General features: G+C 50.2%; 1 protein-coding gene across 2 annotated transcripts in view; it reads right to left on the bottom strand.

The window, feature by feature from the left end:
- Srrm3 (serine/arginine repetitive matrix 3) overlaps nt 1–20,496 on the bottom strand; it is a 68,614-nt gene extending 48,118 nt beyond the window's left edge. Inside the window, exon 1 of one of the 2 annotated variants that reach the window (XM_085837285.1) lies at nt 20,346–20,496. The gene's annotated coding sequence lies outside the window, so the exon portion shown is untranslated. The remainder of the gene's footprint in view (nt 1–20,345) is intronic. The other variant, XM_085837284.1, reaches the window with a different exon arrangement.
- Between the last annotated feature and the right edge of the window lie 2,143 nt (nt 20,497–22,639).

The following is a 22,639-nucleotide window of genomic DNA, read 5'->3' as shown; positions in this document are numbered from 1 at the left end:
AGCAGCTTCCTCCAGGCCTTCTTGGAGTCTCTGGGGAACTGCAGAGCTGCTGTGTTACCCAACACTCCAAAAGATGCTGCTGCAGCTGGGAGAGAAAGACACCAAACAGCTTCCTTTCAATTATTTAGTGGCTGGAGCTTCCTGGGGCCCCGGCTGGAGCCAGAGGAAAATCTTGGCGGAAGCAGCATCTTGCAATAGGGCTGGAGAGACCTGGGCTGGAGCCATGGGCTAGAGCCAAGGTGGGAGCCTGGGGGAGAGAGAGGCAGCCTGACTTGTTCGAGTGCTGGTACCTCAGTGCTGTGCCTCAGTAACAAGCTTTAGGGTCCCTTCTCCTGTCCTCTCCTGTTCAGTCCAGAGCTCTCTGTCCAACCACCAGGGCCTGGGCCAGGGCTTGGCTTGACCCCTCCTCTGCAGCCTCAGTCTATGCTGTTGAACAGAGGTGAGATGCTGACCCAAAGCAGGCAGGCAGAGAAGGCAAACATGTGCAGCCCAGGAGGAAAGCACAGGCTGCTTTGGTAGCGTGTAGGTTTGGGCAACCTGTCCAGCCTCAGGCTAGCGTCCATCTTTCCTGGCCTTTACTGTTCCTTGAGTCTGGAATGCCTGACCCCTCCATTCATTCTGCCAGAATGACCAGTGCCACCTTCAGCGACTCCCTAAAGTGTGTCCTCCTGGGGGAGGTGGTTCTGGGGGTCACCTTAGCATTCTGTACTTTTTCCGCTATGTTCTGTCTCTGGCTGAGTGACAGGTTTGTTTATTTGTTTGTTTGTTTGTTTATTGTCTCATGAAGACCAAGCTGGCCTTGAACTCCTGTAGCCAAGGATGACTTTGAACTCCTGATTCTTCTGACTTTAGCTCCTGAGCTCTGGAATTCCAAGCACTAATCAACATGGCCAGTGTCTTCAGTGCTCAAGGTCAAGCCCAGGGCTTTGTGCACTCGACCAGCTAAGCCCTGTCCCCAGCCATATTTTTGAGATAGTGTCTTACCAGGTAGCCCTGGCTTCCCTAGAACTCACTCTGTAGACCAGGCTGGCCTCAGACCTCACAGAACTCCACCAGCCTCTGCCTCTGAAATAGGAGGAGGACTAGCTGTGTGTGCCACCACACCTAACTTCCCATACCGGACTGGACTTGTGATTCTTCTGTGTTAGCCTCTCGGGTGCTAGGATTACAGACACACTCCAATCCCCGGCCTGCCAGGGGTCTCTCTGAGAGCAGTTGAGTTCATCTATCTTCCTGTCCTTAGTGTCTGTCTGGGGTGGGCTGTCACACTGGGCAGCCATCTGTGACCAGCTCAGCACTCAGATGTGGAGGTAGGAGGATCTATAGTTCAATGTCACCTTTGGCTACATAGTGAGTTCAAGACCCGCCTGTGTTGCATGAGACCTTGTGTCAAAATAAACAAGAGGGGCAAAAATCCAACCTCGGGCAGGGGAATGGCTCGGTGGGTAAAGCTGCTTGCCTCCAAGCCTGAAGACCTGAGATTTACATAGTTGGGGGAGAGAACTGACCCCCCACACTGTCTTCTGACTGCCACATGTTTGTGCCATGGTACACACTCAATAAACAACCAAGCAACTGTAATACGCAGCTTGCCTGTGTTTGTAATATACAGCTAGCATGTGTTTGTAGTGGTGAGGCTCACTTCTTCTATCTCACTACTGTCATCTTCAGGGACTTTAGTGGAAGCTGTCCTTGCTCCCAACATCCAGTCTGTTTCCCTTTGACATTTGTGTAAACTCCATGGCCATCTCTTCCCAAGGCCTGATGTCAGCCCAGTCTCTGAATGAGATGGGAATGTCTTGTCTTCTAGCCAAGCGCCACCCCCATCCTAGGGTTTCCAACTTGAATTCCCAGATCAAAGCCTGCATGGCAGGTTCCTGGAGCTGAGGGCGCCTCTGCTCTGTGCTTGTTAAGGAGGAGCTGCAGTCTGGGCCAAATAGCCCAGATGACATCTGTGCAGACTCCTGAGGTCCAGAGCTGGCTATGCAGAGCTTGGTATGGGACAGACCCCACAAGCCAGGAGTTCAGACTAGCAATGTCAACAAAGGACGGCAGGCACCCTGCTCTCCAGGCTTACAGACTCTGGGATAGACCAGAACAGGCAATACTGGCTCTCAAACATTATACAAAGCAAATCAGTAAACAGCTATTGAAGCCAGAGCTGAGGGTTTAGGATGCTCCTCGGGCAGCATGGCGCTTGCCCAGCTTGCACAAAGCCCCGGCTTCTGCCTCCAACACTGCCTAACTTCAGAGTGATGAAGTACACTTGTAATCCCAGCACTTGTGGGTGCAGGCAGGAGGGTCAGAAGTTCAAGGTCATTCTCAGTGGACAGGCAAGAAGACTTAGCAGGCAAAGACGTTTGCTGCCAAGCCTGATGACCTGAGTTTGGTCCCCAGAACCCACACATGGTACAAAGAGAGATAGCTCTCCTCCTCTGACCTCCACATGTAGGCTGGGCTGTGGCATGTGCACAAACACACATGTACATGTGTGTACACGCATGCATGACATAATAAATACATGTAAAATCATCTTTTACCAACAAAAAGTCATCCTCAGCTATAAATAAGGCCAGCATGGAGAAATGAGCGGCTAGCTCAAAAATAAAATAAAATAAAATAAAATAAAATAAAATAAAATAAGGCTGGAGAGACGGGTTAGTTGGCAAGGTTTATGGCAAGCAGTAGGACCTGGGTTCAAGCCTCAGTTTGTTCTTTAAAAGTCAAGTGTGGAGCTGGGCACTGGAGGCATATGCCTGTAATCTCAGCAATTGGGAGGCAGGGGCATGTGGATCTCTTGAGTTCGAGGCCAGCCTGGTCTACAGAGTGAGTTCCAGGACAGCCAGGGCTACACAGAGAAACCCTGTCTTGGGGTTGGGGGTGGGGGGAGTAAGGTGTGGAGCTGGACTAGTGGCTCAGACGTTAACAGCATTTCCTTTTCTTCCTGAGGGCCAGAGTTCTGCTCTCAGCTGCTGTACCTGTAACTCCAAGGCCAGAGTACCCAGTGCCTCCAAGTCTCTTGTATCTTCTGGCCTCCAAAGGCATCCACACACAAGTAAACACACAATACGTTCACACAATAACATTTTTAAAAATCTTAAAAAGAAAAGCTGGACGTGGCTGCTGGGCAGTGGTGGTGCACACCTTTCATCCCAGCACTCAGGAGGCAGAGGGAGATCCCTGAGTCCAGGCCTGGTCTACAGAGTGAGTTCCAAGACACTCAGGGCTACACAGAGAAACCCTGTCTTAAGAAAAAAACAAAACAAAACAACACAACACAAAACAAACAAAATGCTGCACAAGGTAGTGTGCATTTGTAATCCCTGGTACCTTCTGGCCAGCTAGCCAGGATCAGCGAGACACTGTCTTTAAAAATAAAATGGATGCCATTTGAGGAACAAAACTTAAGGCCCTATAAACTGGATAAACTAGTGCACAAATGCACACACACACACACACACACACACACACGCACACGCACACGCACACACACACCTGCATATATTACACACACACCTACCTGCACACACCACACTTGCGGATGCCATGCACACATACCTGCACATACCATATACATATATATGAAGATAACACACACATACACGCAAAACACTGAACAAATAAATAAAAGTTGGCAACTTGGAAGCTATGGTAGGAGAGGTGAGTACTGGCCAGGCAGCTGCTCTCTCCCACTGGGGAGAGTGTTGGTGGGGTCTGGGGCAGATGCCTCCTCTACCCACACAACCTCATTATGGAAAATTCCCTCTATTGACTTGACTCTAATCAGGCAGTCTGCCCTGGGCATCCCCCTCAGGTTCCTGCTGGGCCAGCTGAGATCAAAGAGAGAGTCAAAGAGAGTTGGGCTGGGGGCTGGAGCGTAGCCTGCCAGCCTTTCCCATCGATCCAGATGTGCCTGTCGTTGCTAGGCAACAGCCTCCAGTCTCTTCTGGTCCTTCCTCCCCCCGGGGGCTGCAAGATTGGGCAGTAAAGGGAGTGAGAGACAGAAAGAGAAACATGCTCACTCCCTTGTTTTTCCTTTCCACACTAAAATCTCTGTTATCAAGCCTGGAGTCTATTTTCCTGCTGGGGAAGCACTCCTGTATCGGGAGCTCCGCCCTCTCACCAAATGGATCCCTTTATCTTACCACACATCTACATGCATCTCTGGTATACTAAAAATCCACACATCCAGTGCACCAAAGAGGAGCGTAGTCTCCTAGGAAGAAAGACCAGGGACTCACCATGAAGGTCAGAAGAGGGGAGGGGAACTCAAGGCAAGACTCAAGGCTCATGCAGGGGCTGGCACACACATCTGTATTCCCAGCACTTGTGACATGGAGGGAGGAGTGCCAAGCCTGGGATGTCAATAAGGCAAAACCCAGAGAAAACTCATGGAAGTAAGGCCACGGTTCCTGAGTCCTAGTTTCTGCTTTGAACTTGGATCTGATGTGGGAGTCATCTGATTTAGGGAGAATGTCTCCAAAGACAAATCCACACTCACATTTTTGAGTGGGTTGGTATCTTTCTTTCTTTCTTAAAACGTAGGCTGCATTTCATAGTAATTTTTCCTGTTGTTGTTTCAAGTGCTGTAATCTAAAACAGTAAGTCATGTTTTTTCAACAGGCGTTGAAATGTACTGCGGGCTTGCGAGGCTGAAATTGATGAAATAATGCAAGCCAGTCCCTGTCATCTCGCCTTTGCTGTTCTGCATGTGTCATCAGCCCGTCCCGCTGATCTTTCCTGGGGCTTTTTTCTTTTGGTTTTTTTGAGACAGGGTTTCTCTGTGTAGCCCTGACTGCCCTGGTACTCACTCGCTCTGTAGATGAGGCTGGCCTCGGAACTCAGAGATCCGCCTGCCTCTGCCTCTTGAGTGCTGGGATTAAAGGTGTCCACCACCATTGCCCAGCGATTACTTTTTCACTTTTCCGGGTTTAGAAAAGTTGGCTGTGTGTGCCACGCCCTAGCAGTTGTTATATTACAGCATATTTAGAATTTGGTCCTTTTCAGGAGGACTTCCCTTGTAGGTGGAGGAAGGAAGATATTTCTCTTTCTGTTGGCCCCTCTTTATTTTTCTTTGGTGTGTGTGTTCAAGTGAAGGTTTGCCAGTGGAGGCCAGAGATCAACCCAGGCATCACTCCTCAGGAGCCATCCATCCTGGTTTTTGAGATCTACAGTTCATCAATTAAGCGAGGTTGACTGGCCAGTGACGCCCCCAGGGTTCCTCCTTGTCTCAATCCCTCCAGCACTGGGTTTACAGTTGTGCCCTACCATGCCCAGCTTTGGGCATCCAAATCAGGTTCACGCATGTGCAGCAAGCACTTTACAACAGATCCGCTTCTCCAAACCTGCCTTCCCCCTTGATTCCTTTCAAATCTTTTCTTTCTTGGAGACACTGCCTCCCCATGCAGCCCAGCCTGGCTTCCAGCTGTGCAGCCCAGAAGCTCATCAAACTCCTGCCTCAGCTTTCTAACCACTATGTCCAGTTGTCAGATTTTTAAAAAATTAATTAATTAATTTTGTTCTATCTGAGGCTGGAGAACAAGTTTAATATGGTTTTGAGCGGAAATGAAAACCACAACAGGGCAGGCTGGCTCACCGCTCATCAGCTGCTGGGCTGGGGCTGGGGGTGAGGGAAGAGAAGAGGAAGATTCAAGAAAGCAAGCTGCCACGGCAGACACGTGGCTGTCAAGTGACAACCTGAAGGACTTAGTTTTGCCCTTCCACTATGTAGGTTCCCGGGGGCTTGAACTCAGGCTTGGTGACAAGTGCTTTTAACCACTGAGCCATCTCGACAGCCCCCAACCCTTCTTGGAATGTATCCGAGGGAGAAGAAGAGGAACTTAGGCACTTAACAGCTCAGTGCAGTAGACAGAAAGGCTCTGTCCCACTCTGACCCAGGGTGGTTCCTGGAAGCCCTTGGTCCTGGCCCTGCCAGCCGCTTGCTCTATCTCAGCCCTACAGTATGGTGCCCTTCTGAGACCTCTGCCCAGTACCTGATGCACACACTTCAACTCTGAGAGGCACAGCTTTCCAGGGTCCTTGACAAATGGTAACCAATTAATGTCAATTAATCTGATTATCCTAAATCGTTAATTAAGCAGTTAATTAGCAACATCATTGACAATAACCCATGGATCCCTCAGGGATGGCAAGTGGGGCTATGAAGGAGGCTCTCAGTTCTCTGGGAGGGAAGGGGTGAGTCTCTTGGTGTTGCACCAGGAGCGATGGATACTCTTGCCTTCCCATGTATGCCTGTCCATGTATTTTTCTTGCTTTGCCATCAGCACAGAATCCACTCCTGCCATGAGCTCTGTCTAGTAGACCCTGGCCAGGGTGGAAAGGGTGATATGAGCTGGATTTGTTAGCATAGGTCTGTCATCCCCAGAGGACCAATTACTTGAGGCTTATCTGGGCAACTTAGTGAGACTGTTTCCAAATAAAAGCAAAAATAAGGTGGTGGGGCTGGGGGGCGGGCGTATAGCTCAGTGATAGAGCTTTTGCTTAGAATCCTTAGTGAGGGTCCGGACATGTTACTGGAGCTATATCATCTCCTTTGCGTGCATACGGTCCTGGGGTCAATCCCTAGTAGAGGAGACCTCTGTAGGGGAGAGGCCAGGACAGGAAGGGAAACTGTGTCCATCTGAGAGGCTGCTCTAAGGTCCCAGAGCTCCTCTGCATGCTGCCTCTTCCTTCCCAGACCACAGCTTGTCACCTTCACCAAGGCCATGGAACCCTCAAGCTTCACAGCAATTCTGGATGGGAACAACCAACTTTCAGGACACTTGGAAGATGAGGGAATGAGCACCCTTAGGCCAACCTCTGCAGCATGGGGACCTTTGACAACACAGGGCGCAGGCCCTTGCCTTTAAATAGCAACAAGTCCGAGAACCTGGGAACAGGGCAACCCCACCCACTGTGCTATCACTCCTGAGCTGAGGTATGGACCTCGGCTTCCATCCCACTCCAAAGGATGCTGTGAGGATGAGAAGGATGGATGAAGTCAAGCTGCAGAGCCTGGTACCCGGGGGATGATGAACAGGGAGCCAAGAGGAGAGAGAGTAGTGTGTGTCAGAGGCTGAGCAAGGAGCCTCGAGGACACACAGGAGACAGGTTTGCTTGACATACCTCACAGAAGCTGTCTGAGCAGAGTGTGGTGATGAAGGGGGAGAAGAAGGAGGAGGAGGAAGAGGAGGAGAAGGAGGGGGAGGAGGAGGAGAGAGATCAAGAGGAGGAGGGAGAGGAGGAGGACAACAACAATGATGAAGATGAGGAGGAGAAAGAGGAAACGCAGGAGGAGAAGGAGGAGGAGGGAGAAGAGGAGGAGGGAGAAGAGGAGCAGGGGGGGGCATTTTAGGCAGAAAAGACCACATATGCAAGAACGAGTCACTGATCTTCAACTCCATGCAAAATAGAACTTGTTTTTACAATACTAGGGATGGAATCCAAGGCCCGGTGAACCCTAGACAGGAGCTCACTGCTGTGCCACGGTCCCGGCTTTTTTATTTTTATTTTGAGACAAGTTTCAGGCTGATCTTGAACTCTCCATCCTTCTACCTCACTTGCCTAAGTTCTGGAATCATTCCGTTTCTGTTTTCTTTTGTCTTAGTTTTCTGGTTCTGGAAACCTGGCCAGTGATGCGCTCTGCTGGGTGAGGCACCACCACTGAGATCCACTTCCAGCTCGTCTGCGTCCCTCCTCTCCCGTGTCCTGCCATCTGTATGACCCTCGCACCTCACACTCAAGATTCTGAACCCTTCATTCAGATTGGGTCCTAGGAATTTTCTTATCACAGATTCTTCTCGAAACACACAGGAAGGCATGTTGCATCATGGGATCTCACTGTGGGGAATTTGTATGTCCTGGGGTGGCCCCTGGGTCACGTGACCCGTGTCCTGAAAACACCTCATCGCCCTCCCAGTCTCCATCTGTCTGAATCACGTTTGCCTGTCTTCAAACAGTTCTGTCTGCTGGGTCCCGCTGGGAGCGTCCTTGGTGTGCTAAGCTGCCTTCCTGAGAAAGATGGAGCCTCACATCCTCACCTGGCAAAGTCCCCACAGGCTGTCTTGTGTCTCTTCCTGAGTCCCAATTTCCTTGGCCCTGGTTTTTCTTCAATTCTCTTCCTCCTTCAGGAGTGCGCTTCGTTCTGGCAGACCTGCATGGTTTCTGTGAGGTCCATCTGGGATGCTGGCTCTAAAGTTCCCCCGCCAGGCACCCCAATCTTGCACCAGAGCCCTGGCCCACTCTCAGACAAGCTAAGCATCTAAGCCACGTGGCCTGCAGAAACATTACCAAGTCTAGGCAAAAAGGATACTTTGTATTTGTGGTGTTGGTGAGCCTCCCGCCAGGGTGCAGGCTAGACAAGCAAGCATCTTTCCACCCAGCTATGCCCAGCCTCTCTCTGGGGGATTCTAGGCGAGCTTCCTGCTGAGGAGGGCTTCAGTGCCATCATGGTTCTAAATCTTTATCCAATGTTCAGCATGGGACTGAGTATGGCATCGATTATGAAACTTCTGAGTCAAGTCAAGGTACCAGGCTGGACTGGGGAGATGGCCCAAGGGTTAAAAGCACTGGATGCTCTTCCAGGCAGGGGTCCTGAGTTCAATTCCAAGCAACCACACGGTGACTCACAACTACCTATAATGGGATCTGACGCCCTCTTCTGGCATGAACCATATATACACACAGAATACTCATACATATATACATTTTAAAAAATTATTAAAAGAAAAAGAAAGGCACCAAGCAAAGGTGCGGCGAGTGACGGATGCAGGTCGGAATGAGCGTTTCTGCTGTCAGATGCTCCAGAGAAAGGGGGTGGAGCAAGGAAAAGCTCGGAAAGGCAGTGGAGAGCAAAGTGTGTCTCGTGCACCTGTAATCCAGCACTTGGGAAGCAGAGGTAGGGGCGATCAGGAGTTCAAGGGCAGCCTTGGCTATGTATCAAATTCAAGAGCAGTGTAGGATACAGGAGACCTTGTCTTCAAAACATCAAACAAACAAAACCATAAAAATAAAAATACAGGGGCTGGTGAGATGGCTCAGTGGGTAAGAGCACCCGACTGCTCTTCCGAAGGTCCAGAGTTCAAATCCCAGCAACCACATGGTGGCTCACAACCATCCACAACGAGATCTGGCGCCCTCTTCTGGAGTGTCTGAAGACAGCTACAGTGTACTTATATATAATAAAATAAATCTTTAAAAAAAATAAAAAAATAAATAAAAATACAGAATTGGTAAAGAGCTCATCGGGCAAAGGCACGCACTGCCCAACTTAGTAACCTGAGTCCTCAGGACCCAACTCCCAAGTGCCACTGCCCTCTGCGCTCCACTGGGGACCTGAACACAATAAATGAAAAAAACAAAAACACCCAAACAAACAAAAAAAATAAAACCAAAGTAAAACCAGACAACATGAATGGATTAGATGACTCAGCCAGCAAAGCGCTCGCCAGGCAAGCTGGAAGATGAGTTCAAGCCCCAGACTCATGGATTTTTTTTCCCCCAAAGAAAACGTGCTTATAACTCCAGTGCTAGGAAGTGGAAACAAGCAGATCTCTGGGGCTTCCTAACCAGCCAACCTACTTGGCGAGCTGCAAGTCAGCGAGAGACCCTGTCTATTAATAAGTAAATAGCCAGATAAATATGACAGTGCCTGCCATTTCCTCTGTCTTTGTATGTGTGTGCACATCTGCACATGCACACACAGATACACACATTCATTCACATGCATACATGTGTGCACACTTGTAAGCACGAGAACACACACACACACATGTGTGTGCACCCCCCCCCACAAACTCATAAAGAACCAAGAGAGGCGTTCTACATAGGATACTGAGAGTGTGAATAGGACCAGATGATGGGAGGGGGTTAGGGCTGACCATCAGCAGGGCCAGCTGAGTGTCCCAGCTTCCATCTCTCCCAGGAGACTTCCAGTGCCTTTCTGGGTGGCTCAGCTACTCGTCCAGTCCTGAGGCTCACTCTGCTAACCAGGAGTCTTTGTTGGGTGCTAAGGGATATGCTACCAGCTGGGGATAGGCTGAAGGCTCTACCCCCCGGCTTTCTCCCCACCCACTGGTCTCCCTTTCTCTCGAGAAGATTCTAGGCTGGGCACATGCATCCCCATCCCTGTCAAGTCTCCTGGGAACTCAGGACCTGTCTCTCTTCAGTTATGCGGGCACTTCTTGCCTTGGTGAGCAGTGGCTTCTTCAATAAACCGTAGTTCCTTCTTAGCCACAGCCTTTCAGTGTCTCCCTCCATCCCTCCATCCCTTCCTCTATCCCTCCTTGTCTCCCTCCTGCTCTCTATTTCAGATGACGAACCCCAAAGTTGCCCTGATACTCTTGGTCAGTGGTTCTCAACCTTCCTAATGCTGTGATCCTTTAATACAGTTCTTCATGGTGTGGTGACCCCCAACCATAAAATAATTTTTTGTTGCTACTTTGTATTTGTTATTTTGCTACTGTTAAGAATCATAATATAGGGCTGGAGAGATGGCTTAGCAGTTAAGAGCACAGACTGCTCTTCCAGAAGTCCTGAGTTCAATTCCCCAGCAACCACATGGTGGCTCACAACCATCTGTAATGGGATCATATGCCTTTTTCTGGTGCGTCTGAAGAAGCTACAGCATACTCATAAATAAAATAAATAAACCTTTTTTTTTTAAGATTTATTTATTTATTTATTATATGTAAGTACACTGTAGCTGTCTTCAGACACTCCAGAAGAGGGCATCAGATCTCATTACGGATGGTTGTGAGCCACCATGTGGTTGCTGGGATTTGAACTCTGGACCTTTGGAAGAGCAGTCCGGTGCTCTTACCCACTGAGCCATCTCACCAGCCCCCAAACCTTTTTTAAAAAAAGAATCATAACGTAAATATCTGTGTTTTCCAATTGTCATGGTTGACGCCTGTGAAAGGGTCTTTTGACTCTGTACAAAAGTAGCTGTGACCCCCAGGTTGAGTCTAGATGACCTCTCTAGATCCTCCTGCATCCTCCACTGGCCCTGGCTCACCAAGGACTTTCCACCTCTCCATGTCATTACCCTTGCTATGCGGGGTACCACTTCTCTGCATCTTCCTTATCACTCTCCAGGGCCACAGAGAGCACCAGCTCTCCCAGGGGCCTCCTCCTGTGGCCCACAACTCTGTAGATAGCTCCCATCTCGCTGAACCTCAAAGGGTTGTAACTATGAGTCCCCGCAAGTGCTCTAGGGAATCGTCAAGGTGAAGGTCAGAGTCAGACTGACCCCTGTGTCCTCACGGCTCATACAGTGCCCAGGGACACAGAGATACCCACCATGTGTGAATTATATTGATCCAGATGGTGGTGCACATTGGATTCTATTTAATAATAATAATAGATAATAATAGATTTTTTTTTTTGAGACAAGATCTCTCTGTGTAGCCCTGGTTGTCCTGGAACTAGCTCTGTAAAACCAGACCAGGCTGGCCTTGAACTCAGAGAGATTCTCCTGCCTCTGCCTCCTGAGTGCTGGGATTAAAGACATGTGCCACCAACCAGCCATGATTTTATTCTTATGGAATTCTGTCAAACCCACCATCTATCACTTCTCTGTGTGCGCCAGGAGGCAGATCCACACTTCAGCAGCTGGTCCTGGGGATAGAGGGTGAGCCCAGCTGAAAGCAGAGCCTAGGGATGGCTATCAGCTGATTCTAGCTCTGAGCTCTTTCCACTGAACTCCTGCAGGATCCGTGATCTCCCCTGGGGATGTGTGACCTACTCAGACGGTCTCTGCCAGCAGCTTTGGCCACTCCTTTCAGCAGTCCCTGGCACAGGGTGCTGACTGACAAAGCCACTTCACTCTCAGGCTCATCTGCCCCATCGTCATCTCTTTCAAGGAAAGCACAGAGCCCCCAGACCCCGAGGCTGTGTCCTTGTGGGCCTTGGTGAGGCTTCCTTCTCTACTCTCATTAGCTTACTGGGAAAGCAGCCTCACCCACAACCAGTCTTTATACAGCCTCACAGGGCTCAGGCTCCAGCATAGGGGAAATAGTAAGCTTATGATCGGTCTCTGAAGACATCTTAGGATGCTCAAGCTGGAGAAAAAAAAATGGATGCAGACTTCTCCCCACGGCCTATTTTCAATGATTTAATTTCATGTACCTATGAGCATGTAGGAAGAAACCTGCAAGGAGGTACCACAGTCTTAGTGCTTGTCTTTGGGTGATAAGAATGTTTTTCTTTGTGTGTGTGTGTGTGTGTGTGTGTGTGTGTGTGTCAGGAATGAATGGAACCCAGGACTTTCTATATGCTAGCAGTTATTTGACCATTGAACCACACCTCCAGTCCAAAATTGGCAGGTGCTCTACCACTGAGCCACGCCCCCAGCCCCTCCCTGGAGGATTCTAGGCAGGGGCTCTACCACTGAGCCACGCCCCCAGCCCCTCCCTGGAGGATTCTAGGCAGGGGCTCTACCACTGAGCCATGCCCCAGCCCCTCACTGGGGGATTCTAGGCAGGGGCTCTACCACTGAGCCATGCCCCCAGCCCCTCCCTGGGGGATTCTAGGCAGGGGCTCTACCACTGAGCCACGCCCCCAGCCCCCTCACTGGGGGATTCTAGGCAGGAGCTCTCCCACTGAGCCACGCCCCAGCCCCTCCCTGGGGGATTCTAGGCAGGTGCTCTACCACTGAGCCACGCCCCAGCTCCTCCCTGGGGGATTCTAGGCAGGGGCTCTACCACTGAGCCACGCCCCCAGCCCCTCCCTGGGGGATTCTAGGCAGGGGCTCTACCACTGAGCCACGCCCCCAGCCCCTCACTGGGGGATTCTAGGCAGGGGCTCTACCACTGAGCCACGCCCCCAGCCCCTCACTGGGGGATTCTAGGCAGGGGCTCTACCACTGAGCCACGCCCCCAGCCCCTCCCTGGGGGATTCTAGGCAGGTGCATTATCATTATGCCATACATCTGACCTTGTAAAACATTTTAAAATTGCCAGGTGGTAGTAGCAGCACACACCTTAAATCCCAGCACTCGGGAGGCAGAGGCAGGGGATTTCTTGAGTTCGAGGCCAGCCTGGTCTACAGAGTGACCAGCCAGGGCTACACAAAGAAATCCTGTCTCAAAAAGAAAATTAAATTAATTTCATTCTCACTACATGTGTCCCGGTGTGCACAAGTATGCACATGGATGTGCACATATGCATACCACACTGTGTATGTGAATACCACAGTAGTTCTTTTAGGAACCACTTCTCTCTCTCTACTTTGCTCTTACTGAGTCCCTCTCTCTCCCAGGCCCTCTGTCCCGCCCTCTGTGTGTGTGTCTGTCTCTCTTTTTCTGACAGGGTCTTATATAGCTTAGATTGTCCAGAAACTCACAATGCAGCCCAGACTGGTCTCAAACTCTCAGCAGCCCTTCTGGCTCAGCCTTCCATGGGCTGGGATTACAAGCATGAGCCAACATGTGTAACCGGGTTCTTATTTAATTATTTGTTTATGTGTCTAGGGGTGAGGTTCTTTCTATACAGCCCTGGATGTCCTGGAACTCGCTCTGTAGACCAGGCTGCCCTTAAACTCAGAGCTCCAGCCTGCCTCTGCCTCCCAAGTGCTGAGATTAAAGGGAGGCCTCACCACACTTGATTCCTTCCTTCCCCCACCCCCACTTCTTTTCTTTTTAAGAAGAGGGCATTGACAATACAACCCAGGGCCTCGAGCTCGCTAGGCAATTGTTCTCCCTGAGCTATGTTCCCTGGGATTACCCATGTATACCTTTGCCAGCTTGAAAGCAGGTCATCTGTAAAACCAAACGCTTCAACACACGCTAGGTGTGGTGTTACATACCTGTCAGAGGACAGCCAAAAGTTTAAGTTCAGCCTAGGCTAGTCTGTGATACACATTGACATATTGAGACCCTGCTTAAGAAAGAATTGAATGCAATTTGGTTTTGCCTGCCTGTCTCTGCCCTGGGTAATTCTGGGAAATAGTGGGAAAGAAGGGACCCCCCCACCCCCACCCCAAATGAAGAAGCTGTCTGCATTCCAGGATCAGCGAGTGGGAGAGTCTCATAGCTTTCAGAGGCCCCAGCAAGATGCTGAGGGATCCAGGCTCTGTCTGCCAGCTTCAGCTGGCACGGCAACCTCTGCAGTGGGCAGGAGGCCAGGGGGAGGCTGGTGGAGGCTGAAGCGAGGCTGCCTGCTGAGGAAACAGTGCTGCAGACCGGCAGCTTTTAAGATGATGGGAGCCCTAGGGGGTTGGTTGGTGGGCTGCTCTGGAGCCAAGGTCTACATAGCCACTGAAGGGCCTTTCTACAAGTCCAGAGGGTCTACCCAGACCTTGGTCATTTGTCCAAATCCGCACGAGAACCCCGTTTTGGATGATACAAGGCTAACAGAGCTGGGCTGAAGGTGAAACTGTCGACTTCCTATACCCATGACCAAGAGGAAAGAGGAGAGCAAGAAACACAGATGTCACCACATGGTGAACAATGCTGTACCAGACTGCAATTGTGATTGCTGGCAATGAATTTCTTCCTATCGAAGGACCCCAGACCTCTTATTTTCTTTCTAACCTCCTTACCTCCGTGTGTGTGTGTGTGTGTGTGTGTGCGCGCGTGCGCGCGCGTGTGTGTGTGTGTGCCATAGTACATTTGTGGCAGAGAACAACTTGTAGGGTTTGGTTCTCTCTGTCCACCGTGTGAATCTCAGGTATCAAACTCAGGTGATTTGGTGGCACTAGCCTTGACCGGCTAAACTATCTAGCCAGCCCTCTCGACCTGATCTCCTGATCAGGCTTTCTCCTTTTTACCTAAGGCTTCTAGTTGGTCTAGCCTGGGCAAAGAGTCCCGGAGATCTATCCATCTCTGCCTCCCTAGTGCTGGGATTACAAGTGAGCACCGACTTGCTTGGCATTTTTACCACTGAGCCATCTTCCTGGCCCAGTGGTTCCTAACCTGCAGGTCACAACCCTTTTGGTGTGTCGAATGACCCCTTCACAGGGGTCACCTAAGACCATCTGCATATCAGACATTTACATTACGATTCATAACAGTAACAAAATTACCCTTATGAAGTAGCAACAAAAATAATTTTATGGTTGGGGTGGCCACAATACAAGGAACCATATTAAGGGGTTGAAGCATTAGAAACGTCGAGAACCACTGCCCCAACACCTGACCCCTTTCTTTCCTCTCCATGCTACAGCCAAACTCCCTCACACATCTAACTTATTTACAGGTTACATCTGTCCTTCGGGGCCACCTCCATGAGCTTCTAGCTCTTCAGCAGGTCCAAATCACTGACCCCCTTTCTATTCATTAACTGCGCCCCCACCCCTGTCCCCCCCCAGCTTCCTGACTCTTCTCTGGGTTTGGGAGCCAAGCAGGTCTCTCTTTCTTCCTGGCTCCCTTACTTTTTGTTGTTGTTGTTGTTGTTGCTTTGTTTTGGTTTTTGGTTTTTTGAGACAGGGTTTCTCTGTGTAGCCCTGGCTGTCCTGGAACTCACTCTGTAGACCAGGCTGGCCTTGAACTCAGAAATCCACCTGCCTCTGCCTCCTGAGTGCTGGGATTAAAGGCGCCGGCCCCCTTACTTGCATTAGCTGTCCTAAGAACTCCTAACACTCCTGTTCAGGCCCAGCCTTACCCCAGTAGAATTCAGCTGCAAAATTCCTCTTCCTCCACAACTCCCCAAATCATTCTCAGCCAGTATCTCCCGATGCCTCTGCCCTGTGTGCCCGGTGCTGGGGGCCTTCCTGGCTCTGATGAACCATTCTGGTAGGTATCAGGAGGGCATTTTTGGTATGCTAGAGGTCACTCGAAATCCAGGCTGGATGTGTGTCTAATCTTGGCTCACTGTGGTATCTTGGATCCTGGTATTATTTTCTCTTTTGGAAGCTGATTCTGTTATTGGGAGGGATGGGTGGGTTTTGAAATCTCAGCTGCAGCAGCTGATAAATCAAACCTTGAAACACTGGAGGTGATTTCCACTTCTGCTGATGGAATCACAGACTTCCTGACATGGTGTGTGTATGTGTGTGTGTGTGTGTAAATGCATGTGTGTTTATATGCACACGAAGGGCACAAGTTGATGTCAGGTGTCTTTCTCAATTGCTTTCCACCTGTTTTTGGAACAGGTTCTCTGGCTAACCCTGGAGATTGCTGAGAAGCTAAATTGGTTGGCCAGTGAGCTCCAGCTATCCACCTGTTTCCACCCTCCTAATGGTTGGCTTGTGGATGTATACCACAGCACTGCTTTTTATGTGGGTGCTGGAGATCTGAACTCATGTTTGGATAACAAACACTCTACTGGCTGAGCCATTTCCCCAACCCCCAGATTTTCAGATTGTGTGTGTGTGTGTGTGTGTGTGTGTGTGTGTATTTTAAGGGATTGAACCCTGGTTCATTTAGTAAGAAAACCATCTACTCCTGAACTGTAGACCCAGTTGTCTTTTTATTTTGACACAGGCTCTTGCTAAGTTGTCCAACATGGCGTTGCACTCATTCCATTGCCCTGGCTCACCTTGACCTCAAAATCTGCCCACCTCAGCCTCCCAAGCAGTTGGGATCACAGACCTACACTATCATGTCTGGCTTGACATACAGATTTTTAGAAACCCTGATATTGCCTGGCAGTGGTGGTGCATGCCTTTAATCCCAGCACTTGGGAGGCAGAGGCAGGTGAATTTCTGAGTTCAAGGCCAGCATGGTCTACAGAGTGAGTTTCAAGACAGCCAGGGATACACAGAGAAACCCTGTCTCGAAAAACAAAAACAAAACAAAACAAAGCAAAAACAGAAAGCAAGCAAGCAAGCAAGCAAGGAAGGAAGGAAGGAAGGAAGGAAGAAAGAGAAAGAGAAAAAGGAAAAGAAAAAAAGAAAGAAAAGAAAAAGAAAAAGAAAGAAATCCTGATAGGAACTTTGAGTGGTCACCTTGTGAGGCTCTATTATACACAGGGACACTGGGGACTTGTTGAAGGTCAGACAAGAAGTCAGGATTGGAGCTGGGCTCAGAAATGCCCTTGGATTCACATCTCCAGCCCTGCAGGATTTTTTCCTCTTTCATGCTACCCCTGGCTTCCGCTAGTCCACAGTGCTCTTCAGAAGGTCACCAAGGGCTGCATGGAGGGAGAGCAGAGGGCAGCAGAGTGTTCTAGAATCCCCTCTGGGCCCAGAGACAGTGGGCTTAGATTACACTGAGACCTTGGCAAAACCACATCACACTTCTAAGTTTTGTTTGGATCCTCTGCAAAGGGAAGACAGCGTTTGTTATTCTCAAGACAGGGTCTCTCTGTTTAGTCCTAGCTGTGCTGGAACTTGCTCTGTAGACCAGGCTGGCCTCAAACTCAGAAATCCACCTGCCTCTGCCTCCCACATGCTGGGATTAGAAGCATATGTCACCCAAATCCTCACCCTACCCCCAGCTGACATGTGTGTGTGTGTGTGTGTGTGTGTGTCTGTCTGTGTGTCTGTGTCTGTGTGTGTGTGTGTGTGTGTGTGTGTGTGTGTCTGTGTGTGTGTCTGTGTCTGTGTCTCTGTGTGTGAAGGGTCATGGTTGTGTGAATGGTTGAAAAAAGGAAGAGACTGAGACTGGGGAATGTAGTTCTGTGGAAAAGTGCTTTCTTAGCGTAAGGCCTGGGATCCAACCCTGCCATTGCAAGAAAACAAAAAAAGAAAGCAAACTTGCCATCCCCTGCCCTGTGAGCATCCTAAGAGCGGAGAAGTCGTGGTGTTGGCCTTGGAGTGAGGAAAATGGAAGCAGAGGAGGAGATGTAGGTCGAAGGGGAGTCTGACTCCAACAGGGCTGACAGCTGCTGTGACTTTGGGCTGTGTGAGGGGGTGAGAGCTAACCACTCAGAAATGAACGGGCAGCCACCCGCTTTCTGAGGTCAGCAAGGGCCTGCTGGGAAGAGGAGGCGGGGTGAAGAGGTGGGAAGAGGAGATGGGTATGATAGTGACCGGATGGACTTCTTCTGGAGGTGGGACCACAATGCTGGACAGGTTGCAGAAGGGGTGCACAGACACCAGTTCAGATCACTGTCTACCCTCAAATGTCCTAGTGACCTTGGGCCAGTCACCTCCCTACCTCCCTGTGTACTCCTCAACTCCACACCTGTAAGCCGACATCACAAGTCAAGATCCCCATCCTTATCCCGACCTAGACAGCGAGAGGTCAGGACAAGTTATCAGCAATATACTTCTGCTCCAGGGAAGAGAGCTAAGCGGCTTTGTGACCTCGGGGAAATCAGTCTATCCTTCTTTCTCAGCTCTGAAAAAGGACCGCTGAGGTCTTCCTCGGGAAGCGTGGGTGAGGATCAGCTGAGTCCATTGCAGCCGTAAGCCAATCACGGTGCACCCAGCAGCCATAAGCCAATCATGGTGCCTGGTGTGATACCCTCAGCTAAGTTGGTTCTCAAAGGAGATGTCCTTTGGGAATCAAAAGACATACAAAATACATACTTCGAACACCTCTAGGTATTTCTGTAGGGAATGTTACTTGTAATTTATTTAGTAACATTCATCTAGTGTCTTTAGTGTAATAGTATTACATATATCTATATCTATCTACATACACACACACACACACACAGAGTATAGTAGTATAATATATAAATATACACAATAAACAGAGTTTCTCTGTGTATCCCTGGCTGTCCTGGAACTCACTGTTTAGACCAGGCTGGTCTTGAACTCAGAGATCCACCTGACTCTGCCTCCCAAGTGCTGGGATTAAAAGCATGTGCCACCACCACCTGGCTCATTCACATTTATTTATTTGTGTTGGGACAGATGCAAGTGAGACTGAACACAGAGGTCAGTGGACAACATGTGGGATTTGATTTTCTTCTCCCATAGTGTAGGATCCAGGGGCCAAACCTAGACTGTGGGGCTTGTGGCAAGTGCTGTTACACACTGAGCCACCTCACTGGCCTAACACCCCACTGTTTAAATAGTTCCCACTCATTATATAGATTATCCCAGTAGTTCAACCACAAAAGATTCTGCCCACTCTCTCAGCAAGTGCCGGGAGTCACCCTCAACAACAAAAGAGATTGTTAACATTCCACCTGTTTACACAGTGGGAGGCAAGCGCAGAAAGGTTACATGGCTTACCTGAAGTCAAATACCTACGTCTGATTCCCTGTTTCCTGACTTCAGAGGCTGTGCCTCTCAAACCACCCACCACTCACCTCTGAGAACCCAATCCTCTCCCTTTCAGTCATCCTTCCAGAACTACCTCTCCACCCCACACAAGAGTGTGCGATAGGAGATAAAGTTTAAGAATCCCCAAACTAGTATTCTGTGGGAGTGATTTCCTAGTCAGCATAGTTCTATTTCTGGTTTGGGGTAAAGAATTTGATGCCACCCCAGGTCGTGACCTTAAGATGACCCTCTGGGTTCAGGGGCCCTTTTTGCCCATCATGTAACCACCCTTTGCTCTGGATACAGGATACACGGCCAGGCAAGGCCAGGCAAGGTGTGATCGTGCCAGGAGCAGGTGAGTGGAGAGGTGTCAGGGGACTGAGAAGTTATGGCTGGGATAGAGCGAAGACACTGGAGTGCCACATCTGAGTGGCCTTTTTCTGGACCTCCCTGATCTGTCCTTCTGGGAAGCAGCTGTCAGAAACAAGAACAGCAGGAGGCCTCAGTGTCCAGGCAGGAGCCCTTGAAAGAAAGTGGGAGAAGCTGGCAAGCTAGAGGCTGCGTCTTTCTTCTCAGGGCCTTATCAGAAGTCTTACCACAAGGCTAGACCTACCCTGGGCCTTAAAAATTCTTGCACAATGCCCTTCCAAACTCCCAGTGGCTATTTTCACATCTGCACCCGCCACCCTCTTCCCAGTGTGAGAATAAATGCCAGCTTGTGAGAGACCCAATTCTCACTGTCAGCTCCTACCTCCCCCGGGGAATTGGGTAGCTGGGAAAAAGGCCAGACTGTCCCTTATGCAGGCACCCCCCTGCTGGACAGAGGCCCAGCATCCAGGTTGGGGGGGGGGGTGGCTGCTCTCTCCACCTCTGCAAGAGATGGGTGTCTAACAGTGTCCCTGAATCTGGATATCCTTTCCCTGGGGAGCAGGTGCTTCTCCTAAGTTGGGGGGAAGGGAGACTGTATGGTGGCCTGCTTGGCATGCTCATGGGCTGGACCATGGTCAATTTATGTCCAGGAGAGTATTCCCCTTGACCCTCGAATTCACACTTTCTCCATCACTGTAGGTGAAAAGACAAGCATTCTCTATCTCTAATTCTACCTCGCCTGACCCCACGGACAGATAACTCCAGCAATCAACCCCTCAACACCGATCCTCTGCACATCTGGGCCCCCAGCTGGGGAGGCCTGAGGTCCAATCCAGCCCAGCCCCTCTGGGAAACACCCCCGCCCCATCAGAGGCTCTTACCTCCCCCCCTGACCTCTGCAGTCTTCTGGATGCTGGAGCCGGGTTTCAAGGTCCCGTTTGTCCCAGGTCTTCTGCTCGGCAAGGCTGCTCTGTGGCCTCCCCACGGCCCCGCGCCCCCGTCTTCCCGCAAGCGCCGCCGCCGATTGCTGAAATGCTGGACAGCGCACTACCATAGAGGCGGCCTCCTGGCCCGCCTGGTGGCTAGAGCAACCCGGATACAGCGGCTCACAGCGCCCTCTGCAGGTCTGGAGTACCTGATGCTGCGGATACGGGACCAGCAGGGGGCAGGCAGGTTGTATCTCCCCCCCCCCCCCCCCCGCGCGCTGCTTAAGAGCAAAGGCAGTCATTAATTCGGAATTGGGCGTGGTCCTTGGTATCTAGAGTCCTTAGTAGCACTTTCCCTGAAGCCTTGGTGTAGTTAGAGAGCTAGGGGAAACCTCCAAAGATGTCCTTGACATTATGTCCTGTGGCTGGACCAGGCAGGCTGGGGAGAGGTTTTTTTGTTGTTGGTTTTTTTGTTTTTTTAAATCCTGCCCACTTCTTCTTTTCTCTCCATTTCTTCTTTTTTTGGTAGGGTCTCATATACTCGGGGTGTATCAAATTCACTACGTAACTAAGGATGACCTTGAATCCTCCAACTCCAGAGTCCTGGGATTTGGGACATACACCAAGGACTATCCCTGATTTATGCACTGCTGGGGATGGAACCCAGGGCAAAGGGCAAGCACTCTACCAGCCAAGCTTCATCTGCAGCTGTGGTCCTCTGAGACAGGATGTTGCTATGTGTCCCAGGCTGGCCTCAAACTCAGCAATCTTCCTACCTCAGCCTCAGGCTCTGGGGTCACTGGACCTAGCTGGATAAAGGAGCCTGAGAATGAGACGACAGCTGGGTGTTTGGTATTTCTAGGCCGGAAGTCATGGGATCCTGAGTTCGAGTCACTATTTAGTTACTTTGTGTGTAGCCTTTAGCTGTCTGTCTGCGCCAGCAACTGTCCTAAAATAGCCATCTTCCTGAGCATGCGGAATGGGAAAAGCTTAGCAGCAGCCATGAAGGGCTCCCAGAGATTACTCCCTGGTGTAATCCGGGAACATTGACTGCTCCTGCTTCAGTCCCCCGAAAGGGGCTCCCCATAGCGCTCTCCAAAGGGAGTGTTAGACATGCCAGAACTGACTAGAAGGGTCAGGGCTGGGGTGAGGAAAGTCAGAGTGTAGAATTTACAAAACTTTTTGGAGGTTTGGAGCCATGGCTCCAGCAAAGAGCACTGGTTCCCCTAGCAGTGGGCCAAGTTCTATTTACAGCATCTACAAGGCGCTCCAGAACCATCTGTAACTCCAGTTTCAGAGGATCTGTTGACTTCTCGGTATTTTCTTTCTTTCTTTCTTTCTTTCTTTCTTTCTTTCTTTCTTTCTTTCTTTCTTTAAAATTTTATTTGAAATGGGGGTCTCATTGTGTAGCCCTGACTGGCCTGGAACTCAGTATGTAGGCTGGCCTTGAACCCCCAAAATCTGCCTGCCTCTGCCCCTTAAGTGCTGGGATTAAAGGCGCACATTACCAAGCCTGGCTCCCATCACCCTCTTTTAACCTCACCAGGTACCATACATAAGATGCACATACATACATGCAGGTACCACATTCACGCACGCGCACACACACACACAAACGAGAGAGAAAGAGAGAGAGAGAGAGAGAGAGAGAGAGAGAGAGAGAGAGAGAGAGAGAGAGAGAGAGAGATCTGTGCATATTTCTTGTGAGCTTTTGAGTCTGGCATGCAGGTCTGTGAATATATGTGTTCATCTGTGGCTGCCTGTCTTACTAGAGCCTGTGTGCACCCTCCTCCCCACCCCTCCTCCTTCCCACAGGTTTCTTTGCCTGTATCTTTGGTGTGTGTGTGTGTGTGTATGTATGTATGTGTATGTGTGTGTGTGGTGTGGTGTGTATAAGATCCTTACAGAACAAAGGTCAGAAGTAGGTAAGACAGCAGGCTACAGCTGCTACTGCCAGCTCTGCCACCCCAGAGCCCCAAGGGTGAGTCCTCAGCCGGTCTTCCACCTTCCTGCTGAATTAATATTTCATCAGCTGGGATTTGGGGCTGGCCAAGCACCAGTTGGACTGCTCCTTCCTTCCAGGGAGAGTCTGCCCTTCTGTCTGTTTGGACTTTCTAAGGTAGAGAACAAGGGGATCTGCAGGCAAATCAGTAGCTAGGAGAATACCTTCGGATGCCTGCAGTCTCTCCTGCTTTGAGGAGCCATAGCTGGGAGTGGAGGGGGGAAAAGGACAGGAGGAAGGCCAGGGA

The sequence above is a fragment of the Mus caroli genome, unplaced genomic scaffold (genome assembly GCF_978045245.1).
Source record: "Mus caroli unplaced genomic scaffold, Mus_caroli_1 scaffold_4, whole genome shotgun sequence".
Lineage (NCBI taxonomy): Eukaryota > Metazoa > Chordata > Mammalia > Rodentia > Muridae > Mus > Mus caroli.
This window is presented reverse-complemented; position numbering and strand designations above follow the sequence as displayed.